The sequence below is a fragment of the Lichenostomus cassidix genome, chromosome Z (genome assembly GCF_008360975.1).
Source record: "Lichenostomus cassidix isolate B80296 chromosome Z, HeHo_3.0, whole genome shotgun sequence".
NCBI lineage: Eukaryota > Metazoa > Chordata > Aves > Passeriformes > Meliphagidae > Lichenostomus > Lichenostomus cassidix.
This window is the reverse complement of record NC_139511.1, coordinates 6,482,133-6,501,286: the sequence shown is the minus strand read 5'-3', so window position 1 is coordinate 6,501,286 and position 19,154 is coordinate 6,482,133. Positions and strand designations below refer to the sequence as shown.

The 19,154-nt window shown below is 42.5% G+C and overlaps 3 long non-coding RNA genes across 5 annotated transcripts in view; 2 read left to right on the top strand and 1 right to left on the bottom strand.

The window, feature by feature from the left end:
* The window catches only part of LOC146424317 (uncharacterized), a 426,563-nt gene that overhangs the window by 297,254 nt on the left and 110,155 nt on the right, over window positions 1-19,154 (bottom strand). The gene's annotated exons all lie outside the window — the stretch shown is intronic.
* Window positions 5,064-12,594, top strand: LOC146424325 (uncharacterized). The gene is made up of 3 exons (XR_014846666.1): window positions 5,064-5,408; window positions 8,505-8,586; window positions 10,132-12,594. It is a non-coding gene; the product is annotated as an uncharacterized LOC146424325 (long non-coding RNA).
* On the top strand, window positions 12,608-16,170 carry LOC146424324 (uncharacterized). 3 transcript variants are annotated; one of them, XR_014846664.1, is made up of 3 exons: window positions 12,608-13,960; window positions 14,547-14,578; window positions 14,643-16,170. It is a non-coding gene; the product is annotated as an uncharacterized LOC146424324 (long non-coding RNA). The 3 variants fall into 3 exon arrangements; XR_014846665.1 differs by having other exon boundaries at window positions 14,547-14,978; window positions 15,107-16,170; XR_014846663.1 differs by having other exon boundaries at window positions 14,547-16,170.

Sequence of the window (19,154 nt, the reverse complement as noted above, 5' to 3'; positions counted from 1 at the left end):
ACCAGCTGAAAGAGCCTATTTTGGGGCAGAACATTCACAGTTCTGGGACAGATAAGAGCTTCTAAAACTCCTTGTGTAGGATGCAGCATGACCCTATATTATCTTGCCATGCTCCAAAATGTTATTTCACTGAGTTTTTATCCATGTGATTCATCACCCTTTTCAGCACCTTTTGCTCCCCCCATACCCCAGGTACACCTGACTCTGCTGGGCTTGTGAAAATCAGTGAGGTAATTCCCTTAGTGCACATTGTCCTGGGTTAGTTACAGAGTTTGAGCAAAACCAGTGTTGATTGGTTCTGCAGCAGTGGTGTCCAGACAATGACAATAAAGTAATTACTGATGGGGAAATGGACAAAACTAAACCTGTTGATGAGTAGGTCCTGAAGGTGCAGAAATGGATGGGATGGGGCAAGCTTTCCCCCTAGCAGTGCTCATGGTGCTGTGCTGTGAATTCCTAGGGGAATGGTGTTGGTAACGCACCAAAATTTTGTCTGCTGCCAAGCAGTGTTTGAAGAGCACCATCTTCAACTCAACCCCTGAGGCTCTTAGGCTGGGGCAAGAGGTTGGAGTGGGACATCACCAGGACAGCTGACTCAAGCTGACCTAAGAGACATTTCATACATATTGGCAATAAAAGTCAATAGAAAGGAGGACTTCCTTCTAGGACCTGTTCTGAGGCCCTGCTTCCCAGAAAGCAGCTGATGGGAAGTAGAGAGCAAATATTTTTGTTTTCTTTTGATTTCATCTTCTGCCTTTGCTTTTCTTTATTAAATTGCCATAATGTCAGAGATCCATGACTTTTTATCTTTATTTTATCCACCCTGCCCCACTGAGTAGGGGGAGAGATGGAGCTATGGTCAACCACCACAGTATTGAATTGCCCTTCAGCTGGAGCAAATCTTTTGTTTCTCACCTCAAAGTAGGAGGCACTAGCAAGGCAATTCTGCACAACAGGGAAAGTCTGGCATCTGAGCAGGCATTTCAGGTGGCAGAGCACAGGAATAAGGGTGAAGTAAAGAATGCCATCAGCTTGAAATCATGAGCAATTTCAATACATTGTGCATCTTTGAAAGAGAAGCCTGCTCCTTGTGGTTCCTTTCCAGCTATTCCTTAAGTGGCAAAGCTTGCCCTTAAAAAATTTGGAGGGTGGCAGAGGTTCCTTCAGGATGTGGTAATGCACATGCGGAAAGATTAAGACAGAGCTTCAGAGGCTGTGTGCCTGCAAGATGGCAAAATTTGGAGTGAAGACTGCCTTCAGTGAGCATCAGTGAGATGCTGCAAGGAGGCTAAACTCTGTTCTGTGCTACACTTTGAACATCCAAGTGAAGAATAGATGTGAAAAATTGATCTAATTTACACCAGAAGAGTGGAGAGTGCCGTCCTAAGGGTGTAAAATTTAGATGCTCAGAGGCCACAGTAGTACAATTTATGAACCTGGATTAAGGTCCAGCAGAGGCCTCTGAACTCCATCAACGTGATAAATGCAACATTCAACTAACCTGAATAACAGCAAAATCTGGTGCTGACAGATATCATACAGGGGTGTTGATTTCTTTCTTTCCCCCTGTGGTTTTGTGTGCACAAACCAAAGAAGAACACCCTTTGTTATCTATTTCCATTTAGACACAAAACCCTCCAGTTCTGTCCATCATTTACAGCTCAGATTGGCACAGGTTTGTCAGTGACATGCCTCCTACAAGAAATTGTTTCACCCTGGACGATGCTGAGACACTGACAGTTGAGAGGGCTTTCCCAGTTTGTTTCGAAAGACACACAAGAGAAGTGAACAAGTAACTTTGTCTTTCAACACGGCAGGTGGCAAACCTTGCATGTGGAAAAAAACTCAGTGGGAGAAAGCTCCAGCTCACGTCCCATGTGCCTCTGCCTCCCAGCAAGATGCCAAGAGACTGGGGCAGCCTGTTAGAGAGACCACATATTTACCAGAGCCTGCACAGCCGCTGGAAGCAGCTGCTCTGAACTGGTGTCAGCAAAAGCCTTGATCTTGCATTGAATGTGTGGGGGTTTTTTATTTTGCTTTGTTTTCTGGGTTGGAATTTTTTTTTTTTTGTGGCGAAAGTGGGAGAGAGAAACGGAGAAGAGATAAATACTTTTTCAAAAACAACCCTAGGAATGTTGAAATAACTTTTTAGCTGTATAACTTGTTTAATATGGTTTGTCTGCTTTTCCAGACTAAATGTTCATGCTTACATAAATGCAAAATTACTTGCTAGAAATAGAAAAAATTATTCTTTATTCTCACAGAGGTATCCAAAACAGCTTTGCTCTTTCTCTTCTCAATTTTGCATCACTAAGTATTTGGGAAAAAAATTATTCAAAGGAAAAATTTGGTTTCAGTTAGCCTTAGCTCTGCATGTGGTGGAAAACAGGCAATCTGCCTGTGTTTTGCTAAATTTTGAACTTTCACTCGCAAAAATTAGTTCCCTCACAAACAGGAACAAATGGCAATTTCTTCCTAGGACTTAAGTGACTAGAAGTCATTTAAGCATATCTTGTGCATTTCAGAGTACTAGAGTAAATCAAACCTGATTTATCATGGGTTTGTACTTTGTGGCTTGCTGATGCAATTTGTGGTTAGAAGATCAGGAGGGTTCAAACACTGCCTGAAGCTTTTCCTCCATTTTAAGTTTTTTAAAAGTAGTTCTGCTTCCACATGGTTTGAAGTTTGAAATATCCTCTGGATGCACACCTGTGAAAAACACAGAAAAACAGTGAATCTGTCTACCCACTGGTAAGTGCTGTCCCAAAGAACAGTGAGGGTGTGGATAAATTTGAAAACCCTCTGTCTGGCAAAAGTAATGTTCCCCTCCCTTCTGGTCCTCACATTACACAGCAAACGATAGCCCATGTTGTTCCATCTGCCAGGAAAATGCAGAATTGCTAAGATTAAACTCTGTTTCCTTTGGGGGATGTGGTTCTGCATGTCCTGCAAGAGGAGCTTGCATTTGATATTCAGAAGGCAGCGAGTGAAAATCAATCCTGCATTGTTCAACACCAAACAAAACTTTCCTCTCAGAAGCTGCATGGTTAAGCTGAAGCAAGTTCATGGGTATTTTACCCTTTTGCAGTGTGGTATCTGCTCTCAAATTAGTTGCACTTGACCGAAATCAGATTTCATTCAATGACCATTGAAGCTGATAGCAGGGCTCCCCTTGGCTTTGGTCTGCCTGAGACAAAAGGCCTTACAAAAGAAACATAAAGAACCTATAAGCCAAAGCTGGGAAGTGATGCAGCAGGCAAGGCATCAGGTGTATATGAGCATTTGTGGTCCCAGTGATCCACCGTAATTCACAGCAGTCACATTCCCCTCTGTTTGTTTTATTGACGTTTAAAGTAATCGTAGGTAACAACAAACATTTGCTTTTGCAATGCCAGCAGCTGATAAAATGTGATGGTGTTTTATTAAGAATGCAGTCAGCAAGATTGCTTTGATTTTTTATGTGAAACACATTAACTGAAATGAAAACTGCAGTATCACACTGGTTCAGCATTACTGTTGCAGTTATTTTTAGCAGTTTGGGGGTTTCTGATGCTTTTTTGTATGCTTGTTTTGTTTTGGTTTTGCTCATATTAACAAAACAATATGGATGCCAGGAAAGGGATCTTCTACAGTATAAGGTGTATGTATTGGTAGAAGGGCAAATGCTTCAACGTGGAGTGGATGAATTGCGGGGTGTTTATTGCTCAATGGCTCCAGTCATTTTGTCATCACACACTTTACATTGAAGCATGAGTATGATGTCAATTATTTTGAAAATGTGTGCTACTGTATCTGGATGTCTGCACTGACTTGTCAATAACAGCCCTTCCAGGAACACCTTTACTTCCACCACACCTATCCCTATCTAAAGATGGCTCTGTAGGTTTATGAAGTATGGAACCTTTTTTCAGAATACTGTTTGTGACAAGGCTGGAAATCATTTATTATCATTCAGCAGAGAAGTTTTTTAAAAAATAGGACATTATAAGAGCGTGGATTTTTCACCTCATTGTTATGTGAAGGGAAAAAATAACTTTGAAAAAAGTCCTGGAACATGTTAATGTTTAATTTTTTGTGAACCGAAAACGGAAGATTTTGCAGGCTCCTAACTCAAAGTTACTTTTGTGCCAGCACATATCACACATAATTCCTGTATGTCTGAGTCATAAATTGAATGTTTTTAAAGATCATTTTAATGGAACATCATGACCTTACAGCAGGTTTTTAGTCCACACAATAACCAAGGTTCTTGGACACACAGACACAATGGGTGTAATAGGAAGGAAAATCCCAAGCTGTGTTAATGTGCTGTCTCTCTATATTCCCTTCTCCATCATGTTTTTGTGCCTGTATAGATTGTCTGTAGGGATCTGGAGAAGCTGACTTTAGTCGTGGGATGGATGAGGTGATGCATCTCGCTCTCCCTCCTGTGGCCACACTCTGGTCTGAGAAGTGCTCGTTAAGAATTGGCCTTGACAACCTGCACCTGGACTAAGCCTCTCTCGAGCTTATCAGAAACACTGTCTGCTCCCAGGAAACAACAGGTGTCTAAGGGGGAACCTGTTTTTTAACAAACAGCCTTGAAAACTCTTTTTTCTTGCCTGAATAGCAACCTAAGTGGAATTACTTTTTTGTTACCAAACTTTAAAAGAAAGTTACCAACTCTAATTGTAGCCAGGATAGAAGACTACCACAACTAAAGCCCCCTCTTTTAGGACCCTCTAAACAAGGGTCCAAAGTGAGATCCTTTTTGAGCTCTCGATTCCCAGGAGATAAAGGGGTAATGTGTATGTCTGACACGCCGATAACCAGATGGCCGCGGAGGCAACCAAGGACGGTTGGCAATAACAGACAAGGATTGTTGGTAATAACCAAGGACTGTTTTTATTAACAGGGCCATGAGAAAGATCAAGTTTTGGCTGGAGAAGGGGGGCCAGGCAGAGATAGGGCATTTTTCTGTGACAAACAAGCACCGCACAGCACAGCGCAAGCGCAGGAATGAGTGGCAGGAAGTGGGCATGAGCTATTAGGTGTGATTAAGGCCACCCAAGACCCCCAGAGCCCTCCAACCCATTTCCAGAAAGGTCTAAAAGAATGGACTGCGCATGAGAACTAATTTACATACGAAGTGAGAAACCCATCTTTGGGGCGGGGAAACCTGCCCATAAAATGCCCCAAAGCCCAGGCAGTATCCCCAGAAGCCTGGACGTCTCATCAACCAGACCAACACAGCTACATCAACTCCGAAACGAGGATCGATCTCATCAGCTGGATCGGCGCTGGGACCAGGATCGACATCCCATCAGCTGGATCGGCGCTGGGACCAGGATCGACATCCCATCAGCTGGATCGGCGCTGGGACCAGGATCGACATCCCATCAGCTGGATCGGCGCTGGAATCGGGACTGGTAATTTCCTTTTCTTTCTTTTCTCTGATTTTTCTTTTTTAAATTCTCTCTTTTTCCCTTTTCCTTTCTTCCTCTTTTTCTTTCTTTTTCTCTTTCTTTCTTGCTTGCTTGCTTTCTTCTTTTAATTAATCTCTCTCCCTTTTATATCTTGCTCTTTTCCTATTTATTTTTCTTTCTCTCTTGCTCACTTTAATTCATCTCTCCCTCTTTAATTTGTCTCTTCCCTTTCACCCTACCCCTTTTTCTAAAAACCGCTGCTGTGCTTTTATATGTGGAAATGTACCCATTTCCATGCCAAGTGTGTAATTTCCTAATAGAACTTTCTAATTGTTTGAGGATCCTCTGACTTCTGCCTTTCCTTTTGACCAAAGAGCATTTACAAATCTTAGGGCTTTCCTTCCCCTTGAGGGTGGGTAATCATGGACAGTAGGCTCTGGTCAAAGGGGTCCCTTTGGGATATCACCACTCTACTCATGATTTCCAGGCAGAGTGCCGGGAGGTGGCTGTTAACAGTCAGGAGAGATCGGAGCAGCTGTAAGCCAAGACTGTCACTGTTTGACTGCTCCCTGATTTTGCAAAAATTGAGAGACTGGGCAAATGGAAACTCATATAACCCTTAGGCTGCTTTTAAACAGAGAAATGTGGTGTTATGTGAACAAAAGGTATGGAAGGGGAAAGGTAAAGCATTTTGGGTGCACCTTTGGAATCAGGTTTAACCACTGCCCAAACGGAGAGGTGTGCAAACAAGCGAGAGAAGGGGCTGCTTGTGCTGAGCGTGATCATGAAAAGGAGAGCAGGCTGCAGGCAGAGGCTCTGCTTGTTGCTGAGCTCAGCTGGGGAAGGGAGAGCAGGCTGCAGGCAGAGGCATTCCTTGATGCTGAACACGGCCATACTAAAAGATTTCTGGCAGGGATTCAAGCAGAGTTTTCTCTCTCTCAAAGAGAAAAAATTTCATGGGAGGAGTGTCAGGATTTAAAAGCCTTCAGTGATGGTCAGGGCCAGCAAACTGTTACTGAAATTATGCTCTTTAGAGTGCCCAAGGTAGCAAAGTTCCATGAAAAGTATAGATGACTCTCACTGGAATCCCAAATTGAAGGTGTTTGGAGAATATCTCTGGTGGTTGGTGATTGAATTGATTGAATTAGGCTGTCTGAGGCAAAGGCCCGAGGGGGCCAGAAATGTTTTTAATGGTGGGTGACTGAGAGAGACATGGTCCGTAACTCAGGCGGCAGGAACTTTGGATCCTTTAGAGAGAGGTGATCCAGATTAGGATCAAGACCCTGACTTTAGATGATGTGATGGAGAGCTCACAGGAGGCAGCAGGTTTGCAGTTCATGAATCGTAGATGGCTGGTTCTGGGACAGCCCTCAGCTGCATCTCTGGTTGCTGATCCAAACATGAGGTTTCCCGTGATCAGAGGTTTGACAGATGAGATAAAACACTTTGCGGTACAACTACGAGATCCATTGAGGTGAGCATTAACCACACAGAGAGGTGGAAAAGGGAAACAGGGAAAATCTTTCATGTGGGGGGAGATAGCTCAGGAGCCAGTTACCTGTGGCAACAGCAATCAGGAGATCGGAATTGCAGCAGGACAGAGAACCTCCCAAAAAGGAGCAGGAGGGTCCTAGTGCCCGACAGAATGTGTTGTGCGCGAAAGATTTGCAGAAGGGAATTCCTTGGGAGGTGGTGGATGAGTTATCCACTGCTGTTCCTGAGAAGGTGGAACAGTGCCTGGGGAAAAGGCAAGTTGCACTCCCTTGTCACAGGTGGTATAAACAAGCTGACACGGGAATTAGAGCTCCACAGTGTCCCAAGAGACCTATCATTCTTGTGGCCACACAGACTGATGTTGTTTATTGGGGATTGGGAAATTATTCTCTTGCTGTCCTCAGTAAGTGAACAGGGGAACAGCAGTTGGAAACATCTAAGGAGGATTACCAAAAATAAAACTGTCAAAAAATGAGGTATTAAAGACATCACTGGCTTCTGAGAGGGAGACAGGAGATAAACTGAGAATACAAGCTCATAAACTTACAACTCAGAAAGATCTTCTTAGGACTCACTTCATCAGTGTAAGGAAAGACAGTTTTGGGGAATTTGGATAATCATAGTAGAAAGAAAAAAATATCTGAGAGAGGAAATAGAAGGGGAGGAGAGCAGCTGAATTATTACTGTTATTGAAAATTAAGCAGCAGCCGAACAGTTGAAGGAACAAAGGGAGAGAAAATCCAAAAATTGGAAGCAAAGGTAGAGGTGATGCCTAAGCCAGCTGTCAGTTCACCCGGCATTGTACAGATTCCAATTCAGGTGGCTGATTTGCCAGGGCATTATGTCCACAAATCAAGTGATATTGAAACCCAGCAAGTAGAATTCTATCAAAGAATACATAATAATGGCCCAAACATTCAGATTACAGTTGGTTCTCATTAACAATTAATAATATTTCTAATAGAAACAGGAGCACTGCGTTGAATATTAACACAGTGGGATGCTGAGAAGCTGAGTCTATGGCCAGGATGGCAAAGAGTTAAAAACATTGGAGTAAACGGAGCAAATGTTATCTGCCCAGCTGCTAAGCCTAATTTATGGCTCCTGGGTGAGAAATATGCTGACTACTTGCTTTGCAATTAAAGATCACAATGAAAATTTGGGTTTCAATGTTCTGAATGATGGCAATACATGGTACTTTGATTCAAATGTTAACCCCAACTCTTAAAGAAATTCAGAGGCTGCAGTGTGCTTGCTCCATGCAGTGCCTGCACTCTGGGATCCAAAGACTGCTCATGTATCTCAGTGCTGGATGTTTGATGTAAAGCAAGGTGGGATTTCTGAAATTGAGGCTGATTTGGAGCCTCTAACAGCTGAGGTACTCAATAGTGTCAGCCCAACAGCCCCAAAACAAGCAGATGCTTGGACACTTACAGAGTGATAACACATTTGGAAAAAAGAGGTACTATCACTCAGTCACACTCCTCTTCTAATTCTCCTGTTTGGCTGGTGAAAAAGCCGAACTGACAGTTGTGGCTTATGGGTTTATTACAGAAAATTGAATGCCAATACTGTGCCTTTAATCACTGCTCTGCTGTTTTGCAGAACTCTTAACTCAAATTCAGAGAGCATCCTGCCCCTAGAGGACAACTCTAATTGTCGCGGAACACCCTGCCCTCCAGAAAAGGTGAGGCAAGCAGGAACAGCAGTGAGGGAAGCACTTTGGAGATTCCACTTGGGAAATGTCAAGGCCAAACTGGTCCTGATGGACCAAAGAGATCTTTACTATTCAGTTCAACTGAGTTTAAAGAGACAAAGCAGATATTCTGAGCAAGGTGGAAAGGCTTTTCTCATAAGCCCAGGCTGTTAAACAAACCTGGCTGGGGTTTCTATAGTCGTCTCTTCCTAGGAATGATGTCAGCACACCCCCACTGAAGATCAGATTAACTACTGAGGAGCAGCTTATCCTCCTTGCAGGTGCAATCATTGTCAGCAAGAGCCAAATTTGCTTCACACATGAACAAGCTCAACCCACAGAGGGGAGACTCTCCCTTCTTTTATTTATTATTTTTATTACTTACCATACTGCTAAGCAGAATGGTACCCATGGTACATTCTACACCATAGACGTTTATCAGCTCTGGATGCAATTTACTGTGGCAGCAATTATAAAGGAGTTCAAAGCAATTTGTCCACTGAAATTCAAAAAGTAACCTGGAGTAACCCAGCTAAATTTGGAAGGGAATTCCACTGCTGGTGGAAACTAGTTAATTTCACTTAAGACACCACTAACAATAAAGCCACAGTTGTTGTTTCAACAATTGTTGCGGTTTAAAGGATGTTGCAGCAGACTTTACCCTAGAGCTTCTCTACCCAGCCCAGTTCAGCGCCTCAGTGCTCCAAACCCTCTGTCCCAGAGCTGGACACTGCGCTCTCACCGGCCGGGGAGCCATAAGGCTAGCTCTGGTTCGTCTGCTTCCACAACCGGCGGTGATAAAGGAGGCGAGGAGGGTCTATGCGTTGTGTCCATGGAAGATGTTTATTCGCATGGTGCAGCAGAGGCCAATGACCTCCCCGAGGCAGAGGTGCCTCGAGGGCGAAGGCCTCACATGCACAGCCACATGTGGAGCATAGACACATGTGGAGCATAGACAGCAAGATGGGAGAGGGTAAGGGGTTTTATAGGGAAACAGAGAGGGGCAGGGACAGCACACAGGCCCAGTGACCTCTGGGTACAGGGGAGGTACAGGGGCGGAGTTAGGGTACAGGAACCAATAGGGGAAACCCGAGGGAGTGGCCAGGGCCACGTGGGGTTAGGGTACAGGAACCAATAGGGAAAACTGGGGGCGTGGCTAGGACCACGTGGAGTAGGGAAGGCAGGACAATAGGGGACAAGTACAGTCGTTAAGAAAGGGGTGTGGGGAACTTGCAGCCATTATCACAATAAACAATAGACAATGTTTTGGTATATAACATATGCCCAATCATTGTGCCAGGATTTAATCACAGTGGAGGTATACTCTGTCCTCTGGACCATAGAGTGTGGGCCTGATGGAATGGATGAGAATTCATCCTGATTGAACCCCTTGTTATTTTGTGCTTGTAGACAACCTTATTGTAGATACAAGTAATCAATCTAACTTTTGTGTTCAGAAATTAAAGGTCATGATTTTAATTATTGAGCTCATTACTTCTTACCATTTGCTGAAATCTGTCTATATCCTGTTCCCAGCCTTACAACCTGCTCCCATTGGTATAAACCTCATGCTGGTAAAGAAGCTGCCACATGATCACCAGAGACAGCCATTGAAGCCAGAACAAGACAAAGAAAAAAAAATTTTGATTGTGCTCATTGTGATTTGAGAGCAATCCACTGAATGCTGGAACGGGTGAAGACAGACATGGAACACCATTGGTGGGACATTTTATTTGAGTCATTGCCAACAGCAGGAGGAATCTTTAACAAAATATTTGCCTTTTTCATTGTCTTGTTAATGTTAATGTTTCTGCTTTTTGTTTTGGCCATCATTTTGCACATTGTGTAGGATTGTAGACTACTGCCAACACGAAGAGACAGCTTATAGATTGTATTTGTCCCTCTATTCTTCTGTCCCTGTCCCTCTCACTCTTCTTTTTGCATTTCCAGGGATCACCAAGTCCATATCAAAGTTTGAGTTGTAGGGTGGAGTGTAGAGGCCCACACCAGTTTGCTGCTCCAGTATGGAATGAGCCTTTTTTTTTTTTTTTTTTTTGCAGACAACAACAGTGATGAGCCTCAGGGTGCTGAGTCTAGAGCTCATGGGTTGAGTTTTCTGGAGCCAGCTCCCACCAGATTCTGTTTTGTCAAGGCTCTCTGACCACCAGGTCCACCAGGGTCAGGGAGGAGTTGTGGGGGATATCAGGTGTGCAGTGCTCCCCGAGGACACACCGCTGGCACAGGGAGCAGCTGCAGGATGAGAGGTTGTCAAGCCCAACACACATGCATTGCAGCAGCTCCAGCATCTTTCCCTCCTGCATCACAGGCATCCAGATGATGTTATGCACATAGAGCTCGTCACTGCCTGGCCCAGTCTGTCAGATTTCCATCTGAATTCCATATTCCTCCTTTCCCAGCATCATATCCCACAGGTGTTTGTTGTAGATTTCTAGGAAATTGGAGGAAAAAACTTCACATCTGGCCTTAGGTGAAGACTCATACCTGTCCAGGGTTGCCTGGATGAGTAGCTGAATCTTCTGGAATATTTTCCCCAGTAAGCTCTGGGTGGGAACGTGCTGTTGAAGCTGAAGTTGTAGTGGAGCTCTGGGCTCCACACCCAAACCCCGTGGGACCTCTTCATCACCAGTATCTGGGGCTGCTGGAGGGCAAAGCGCTGGTGCTGCAGCCCCTGCTGCCACTCTGACTCCTTTGGAACCACAGGCAGCAGAAATGTAGATATTCATTCATCTTCAGCTCCTGGATGAGGTTGTGGAAGCACCGCTATTTCTGCTCTTCCAGAAGGGTTTTCTGGGATATTTCCAGGTCCTGGAAACATGGTCCACGTGAACCCGCAGACGGTCTTTCGTCTGGATCAGGTGGGTCCTCATGGTCCTCAGCTACTCCTTCAGCACCCACTCCCAGCCTTTCACCTCATCATGCTCCCACCACCGCAGCTCTTCTTCCTGCAGCCACCACTTCCCTGGTTCCAAAACCTCAGTCATGCACCACCTCTGCCTCAGCTCCATCTGAAATTCCGACAGTCCCAACTCAGCAGAGCCCACCCAGACACTGAGGTTGTTCCCCTGGCATTCCTGCCCCCGCTGCTCCCCCTGCAGCCCGTCCAGGCACTGCCACAGCTCCTGGTTCCTGGTCTGCCACTCCAGGTTCTCCATCTCCAGGTCCCAGACTTGCTTGCAGACCTCCCAGCGCAACCCCCGTAAACCCAGGATTCGGCCCCGCAGGTCCCAGGGGGCTCATTGGGGTGTGCCCTGGAGAGCAAAATTAGAGCAGTCCGAAGGCAACTGCTCTTGCAGATGTTCTGTAAATTTTAGTAATGGGCCACAGTTTTAGTAGGGGACCCAGCAGCCTTACTCTATCAGATAAACTGGTGGTAACTGGTTACTCTGAAACAGCTCCACATCTGTCCAAATACAAATATCTTCACTTGCAAAATGTGCAAAAACTGTCTACTTGGAAAAGTTTTGTGTAAACTGAATATAAGGGAGGGAACCTCTGTGCCGTATCAGCAAGAAACTGTTCTAAGAAGAGAACCCATGCTGTTATGTACGTGTTAGGTACTCCCTGCAATTTATACCCCTCCTTGCAGGCAAGCATCATTCACTCATCCAGTTGAATGCTGACTTTTTGTGCACACTGAAATTTCACTGATCAAGCATTTTTTCCACAGAAACTTCTTTTTCACTGCAGAAATGTCAAATATTCCATTGTAATTGTATATATATATATGTATATTCTTTACTTTTGCAAGTGCATTGTGTGAGAAAAGCTTTGAAGGTTATCTGGGTAAGCAGGTTGCGTTGGAGTTAAAAGTGATGAATTTAGCCTGTTAGCTTGCCTTAAAAGCAGAGGATCCTTTCCCCCCTTCATTATTTCAGCAAACCAAGCTTATGAATCTGGCTATTTAAAGACAGATACTTGCAGCAATTGCAGCAATTTTTCCTCTGCTGTCTGTAGAAGATGTGCAAAAAGAGTGCATTGAGTTTGAGTGATCTGTGTGGTGGTGTCCTTCCACCCAACTCCACCCTAGGCTGGACTGTCATCTGACAAATGCTCTTTAAGTTTATAGAAATAAGCAATCACCCAGTGTTAGGGGATGTGACTTTAATTATTCAGCTCTTGTCACAAGACAGGAATTGCTATTGAGTGCCCAACCCCTTTGGGATGAACCATGCACTAGTGAAAAATTTACTGCAGCAAGATGATCTGTGTCGACTGCTGGAATGCATCCGAAGCAATGGACACAGAACCCTAACCACTGTTCATCATGGCACAGAAATTATACAAGGTAAAGAAATGGTTCATAGCATGGAAATGATCTTGGAAAGAGTGATGAAAAATGGAGAACTTTGCTAACTGGACATTTGGTTTGGGGGGTCATCAACTGCAACAGGAATTCTAGACATAATGTTGCACTTCATTATGATTGTCCTGATTTATTTCGTATTATTCTTATTGTTGAATATAGTTCTATATGTTAGAGAGAGTATGGGAACCAGACAGGTAATGCTGTGGCACAGACATCCTCACAAATGATATTGTTCAAAGCAATTAAAAGAAAATTATTTAGGTCACCTGATCAAAAATTTCCATCCATGTAATATTGGAGCATGATAAGCCTTTGTTTATAGACATAGAGGCAAGAGGTGACCAGACCTCCAATCTATCAGTTCCCAGGAACTCCTGCAGTCTAATGAGCTCCACTTTTTTAACAAACAGCCTTGGAAACAGTTTTCTTGCTTGAATAACAGCCCAGTTGTGGTACAACATTTTTATTACTGAACTTTTGAAGAAAGTAACTAACCTGAATTGAGTCCAGGATGGAAAATTGCTACGACTGAAGTCTGCTTTCTTGTGACACTATAAACAGCAGCCCAAAGTGAGACCCTTTGAGCTCTCCTGGACTGCATGGGGCTGCAACCAGCAACCTCCCTCCTAGTGGGGCCTCTCAGAGCCAGAGAACTCTCAAGCTTGCCAGATTTGTACAATGTCCAAACAACAATGATGAATTCTGAGCTCATATCCCCACTCCTCAAGGCTCAACCCTGAGCCCACTGAAAAGATGCAGAGGAATCCAAAGGGACTACTTCACTGAATTCAAGGGGATTTTTTCACAGGTATACCTGGAACTGACACTTAATGTCTGTGTGCATGCAAGTGTGAAAATGCTGCAGCAAATATACAGGAAATGTTCCATCTTCTTAAGTATTTTAGATTTGTAAGTTAGGCCTGTAAGTAAGTTACTACCGTGTTATAGTAAACTCTAGAGGAATCAATTGCTAAACAGTTTAAGTTAGATTATCTATTAAGTTCTGTTAAGTGTTAAGTGTTATTAAGGTTAGGTGCTGTTAAGTTCTGTTAAGTTTAATTTCTGTTACGTGACGTTAAGTTCAAGTGATTCCTTGATGGGCTTACTTAAAGCAGAAGTTAGTTAAATTTATTGAAGGGCCTTCAAGGTGCATTTAGGGCAGACAAAGCCCGGGTGAGAGGATACACCCGAAATAGATGATGGCTCCCGGGTTTTCAATATTTTACAAATTCTGTTCATTTGGATATTGATCTTTAATCCTCCAATTCCGAAGCTTCAGGCAATGATGTCAATTACAGCAAGTTTGCTCCCCACAGGTGAATGCTGTTTACATATCCTGTGGCCTGAGTCAGTAAGCTGTCCTTGAGGTTCGAGTTTAGAGAAATTGTTTTGCGTAAAAAAGCTGAGAACAGGAGCTTTAGCACCCTGTATGGTGTCCAAAGCTATACACAAAAATCACAGGTACACAAAAAACAGAGAAGCTAAAATCCAAAGCATCACAAATGATGTTAAATTGAAATGTTGTTAAGTTTAAATGGTGTTAAGGTTCTGTTCTGTTAAGTTTAATTTCTGTCAAGGTTATGTTCTGTTATGTTTAAGTGCCATTAATTTTAAATTCTGTTAGGTTAAGTTCTGTTAAGGTTAAGTTCTGTTAAGGTTAAGTTCTGTTAAGTTTAAGTGATGTTAAGTTTAAGTTCCATTAATTTTAAATTCTGTTAAGTTTAAGTGACGTTAACTTTAAGTTAAGGTAAATTTAAGTTCCATTAATTTTAAATTCTGTTAAATTTAAGTTCTTTTAAGGTTAAGTGATGTAAAGTTTAAGTTTTGTTAATTTTAAATTCTGTTAAGTTTAAGTTCTGTTACAGTTAAGTTCTGTTAAGGTTAAGTGATGTTTAATTTACGTTCCATTAATTTTAAATTCTCTTAGGTTTAAGTTCTGTTAAGGTTAAGTTCTGTTAAGGTTAAGTTCTGTTAAGTTTAAGTTCTGTAAGGTTTAAGTTCTGTTAAGGTTAAGTGATATTTAATTTAAGTTCCATTTGTTTTAAATTCTGTTAAGGTTAAGTTCTGTTAAGGTTAAGTTCTGTTAAGTTTAAGTTCTGTAAGGTTTAAGTTCTGTTAAGTTTAAGTTCTGTTAAGTTTAAGTTCCATTAATTTTAAATTCTGTTAAGTTTAAGTTCTGTTAAGGTTAAATTCGGTTAAATTCTTTTAAGTTTAAGTGATGTTAAATTCTGATAATATTAAGTTCTGTGTAAATCAAACTCTTTAAGTGTTTTAAGTTTAACTGCTATTAGGTTCAAGTGCTGTTAGGTTTAGGAAATATTGAGGTTAAGTACTGCTAGGTGTGTGGCATAAACTGCTGGCCCATTCTGGGCCCAGTTTAACATGGGGATATACTCTGCACCTTGTGACCCAACACAAGGATCTTGCACATTTCTCTTCATCCTTACCTGTTCCTATGGTGAAAAATGAAGTCCACTTTCCTGTTTGAATTTAAAAAGTTTGGTAAAGGACAATAGGGGACACAGAAAGCAAAAGCAACAGCGCTGGGTGCTTGGCCCTTAGCCAAAAGCACTCGATTACAGGGCTCAGGCTCTACGGAGTTTAACTATTGCATCATCCAAGTGCATGTTCATAGAAAATTATGCATATTCAAACATTTCTTCAAACTAGTTTGCATGTTGCAGGAGCCTTTTAGTCCTGTACCTCCCCTCTGTTTCGTGGTTTCAGCAGGTGACAGTAGCTGATAGAAATGTCAGTGGCAGGGATCCTTGTCACACCTGCTCTTTGAATGTTATCCAGCTAAGCAGGTGGTTTAATTATTGTAAGTTAACTATAAGTATTCTAAAACAACTATATCAGCTATTTCACCACTATATCTAAGTTAGTTGCAAAGAAAAATACAGGCATTTAGTTATTATTATATCTTCATAACAAAGCTATTTCTATAAAAATTAACGTTATACACATAGCATCCATAGCTTGTGAAAAGCCAATACTATAATATGTATTTATCACACTATCCTTTTCCATTCCCATTCCCTTCCACACCCACTCCCCCATCCTCCCACTCCCCCTCTTACCCACCGTCACCTGCTCCTTGCTAGCCATCACATGGGTAGTTTTGGATAAATTTTTGATTTTTGTTTGCTTTTTCTCTGTGCTTTAACAATCTACTAAGTAGTAGCCTGCACCTTGCCAACACACCTTGTCATGATTTCATTTCACTATTAAACCTGTTTTAGCAAATACGTTTTCTGGTGATTCTTTAAGTGACCTTCAAAATATTCGTTCGCGACAACCTATAAAGAGCTGGTACTGGAGTGGCTTTGGGGGTGCCCCTCACTGGTATCCACAGACTGATTTTTGCAGTCCAGGATAACTACTGGAAGCTGATGGGCTTGTAGGTGGCCTGAAATAACCTGGACCCCACAGCTGTGTGTCATCAGACATGGCAAACCTCCCAATACCCACGCTCCTGTGCATGCACACACACACACACACACACACACACACACACACACACACACAAGACACATATACTCTTAAGACACTTTTATCTCATTCTCTCCCAGTGGCTGTCTCTCATTCTGGAAGAGCTCTGATGATGTCCTGTGCCAAACACAGAGTCATCTCTGGCTTCAGGACGTAGCAGGTGTGAAAAATAAATGGCTGCGGCACAAAATGTGTTGTATGTGGGGTGCGCAAACAGCTTCTTAGCTGGAAATGATGAAATGCCCATTTTTCCCCATCCAAGAGCCTCATTTCCAGAAGGAATCTGAATGAGACACAGTCACATTTGGGCAAGTGCAGTGAAGTCTCAGGGGTGACTGAGACAGACAAATGGATATTTCATGGCAAGTTAAACTTGAGCCATGTATATCAGCAAATTGCTGACATAGCTTTAGTAATGGCTTTTTTAGAGACCTTTATTGCAGGTCTCTAAATGGACAAAAATTATTCTAAGACTTGGAGAATACTTTTATTATTTTAAGTAGCTTGCTCCAGAAACATTAAAGTAATTTTCATAGCTGGTGTACACTGTCATAGTACTGCAGATACAAGTTATTAATGTTCATTGTTCCTGTTCACCAGCCACACAAGCAAAGGACACAGATTTTCATGTAGGAGAAGAAAAGGCACAAGGTTCTAGAAGGAAGGTCCTAAAATGATATTGAGTCAAGTCAATATCACATTATCTGGTGGAGTTCTTTTTTCACTCTGAGCAGCAATAACTGGCTATGACATTTTGTCACGTTAGCTTTTCATTTACGTAAAAGGGACCAGCTGTCGGTTTATTTCTCGGAAGGAGCCCATAATGGAATTGCTGAAATATTTAAGGCATAAATGCACAAAATGCTATTTCAAGCCTTAATATTGATGCATGTCTGCCACTGAAAATTCCAAGATGTTTCCCAAATGAAAAGTGGGATGAAGATTTGTCAGGCTTGTGAAAATAATTTTGGAACAGCTCCATTTTTGTTTAGATTTCTGCTCCAGTGACAGATATTGAAGGGATCCTTATGTTTAATAGTAATGCTGGCTCTTGTCCGTTTCTTGCTAGCCATGAAATTCCCTGCATCACAGCTGTAAATTCAGTGACTGCTATAAGCTAAAAGTATTTCTCAGAGTTACTAATCCCTTAAATACCATGCTGCTCTTCCCTGTGTTTTTCACATTAAAACAGGAGCAAAGTAAGCTGGAAATAAACAAACAAGTCTCCTGCTATTAAAAAGACTGTGCAGCAAATAAGAATGTTAAATCAGTGAGAAACCTCATTTCTCAAAATGCAATATGTGCAACTCATGCCTGTGATAGAGCCATTTATTGTTCAAACTCCCTTTCATTGAGGGAAAATAGCATTATACGGCAATCTGTGCCATCGGAATACATTGCTGTGAGTAATGGCATGTGCATCGCTATGTGCATTGTGCCATCAGGGTTTTGGGTCACTCTGTACTGTTCTACCCCCTCCTGATGAAAAAAATCCCCGTGATAAAATATGCCAGTGGGCCAGATTGAATTGTGTTCTGCATGTGACCCCCAAAGGAAAGAAGGTCATGGGGCCGTTCAAGCCTCATTTCTGCACCTTTTAATGAGATTCTGAAAGGGCTGGGGAGGAGGGAACGACCATTTGTCACTTTGGAAACAAAGGAGGAGGCAGCAGAAACAGAATCTGAATGCAAATGAGACATTTTCCCACTTGGGACAAGCTGATTTCCATATTAACTATTTTTTCTGTATTTGTCGAAATACATTTCCTTTGTTATTTGGTATTCAGAAGCCAAATGACGATAATAAGTCAAATTTGCACGTTTTCTAAGGAAATACTGAGGATGAACCTACACCGTTTAATTATGTTGCACTGCATTTTGACAGTCATATCTTTAAACAAAACTGAATTCTGTCAGACCTGATGACCTGTTCTCAGTGTGTGCTTTGTCTCTTACTTTGTCATCTCAGAATGAAGAAAGGCAGATGAGGTGAGTGGGAAATATGAAAGTATTTATTTTAATCCTTTTTATGTCACTGAAATTAGGCACAGTACTTTTCTGGGATGTAGATAATACACATTATTCACATAAAGAACTTAAAGAATAAGGGAATCTAAGCATGTAGATACAGTTTCATATGCTTTTATAAGTGCAACTTTCTGCTCAGAGGAATTTCTGAGCATTGCTGGTGGTGTCTGGTCTCTCCTTGGTTGATTCCACATGAGTGTGGCGAAAAGAGGACTGAAAGGGGATCTTATCCATGTGTATAAATACCTGACAGGAGGGAGTAAAGAAGTTTCTGCCAGACTCTGCAGTGAAGGGTAAGAGCCAACAAACACAAAACAAACTGCAAGAAAATCCATTTAAACAGAGAGGGAAACCTGTTTTATTAGGAAAGGGGTTAAACACTAGAACAGTGCCAAAGAATTCTGGGGAGCCTCCATCCTTGGAGGTATTCAAGGCCTGACTGGATGTGGTCCTGGTAAGCTGCTTTAGCCAGAGAGTCTCTGCACAGGACTTTGGGCGTCATGACCTCCAGAGGTGCCTTCCAACAACTGAAATTCTCTGTGATTTCGTGTTCAATTCAAGCCACCGTTTCAGAGCCATGTCTTGATCTCAGTCTTCTGCCAAGGAACTCCCTGCCAGTACAGGGCATGGCTTTCCATCACTTTTCCAGTCTCTGTTTGGTGTCGTGCCCTCCAAGCACCTAGCAAGCCCCAGCCATGTCAGAGCCACCCGAA